Source organism: Otolemur garnettii, unplaced genomic scaffold (genome assembly GCF_000181295.1).
Source record: "Otolemur garnettii isolate 467f Iridium unplaced genomic scaffold, OtoGar3 scaffold00141, whole genome shotgun sequence".
Lineage (NCBI taxonomy): Eukaryota > Metazoa > Chordata > Mammalia > Primates > Galagidae > Otolemur > Otolemur garnettii.
The window spans coordinates 4,862,402-4,862,978 of NW_003852536.1; the positions used below are offsets into that span (position 1 = coordinate 4,862,402).

Below are 577 nucleotides of genomic sequence, written 5' to 3' on the forward strand. Positions count from 1 at the left end.
CAGCAACCTCAAACTCTTGGGCTTAAGGGTTCACTCTTGCCTTAGACTCCCAAGTAGCTGGGACTACAACACCCAGCTATTTTTTGGTTGTACTTGTCATGTTTGTGTGCCAGGCCTGGGCTGGGTTCAAACCTGCCAGGTCAGGTGTATATGGCTGGTACCCTAGCCGCTGAGCCACAGGTGCTGAGCCTGTCCCAAATCTTGATGCAACTGAGCATGTCTCTCAACATTAATGTCAGAGTTGGTCCGTCTGCACCTTTTCCAGGCTTTTCTGGCTTTTTATCAAAAGCTTTCTTGGCAGTCAGCAAGAAACCTGCACCATGGATGCTTGGTTTATTGTACTTAACACACACCCCATGCTGGATCAGCATTTGGGGATCCACAGAATTGCTGGTTATGTACATAAAGTAAATTCATCATTAGACTTTAGGAAATGTTGATTGTTTTTCTTGTCTGTGAGTATATTGGGAGACATTTCTTAGTGACTCAGGGTAGTTCTATTGTCATCTCTCTTAGGAGAGACACAGGGACAACTGGAAATTGGACTAAGTGAGTCTATTCATTCAGTTCTTCTTTA

The 577-nt window shown here is 44.4% G+C and overlaps 1 protein-coding gene across 4 annotated transcripts in view; it reads left to right on the plus strand.

Moving 5' to 3' along the window:
* PLD5 (phospholipase D family member 5) overlaps positions 1–577 on the plus strand; it is a 355,615-nt gene that overhangs the window by 100,044 nt on the left and 254,994 nt on the right. The window lies entirely within an intron of this gene.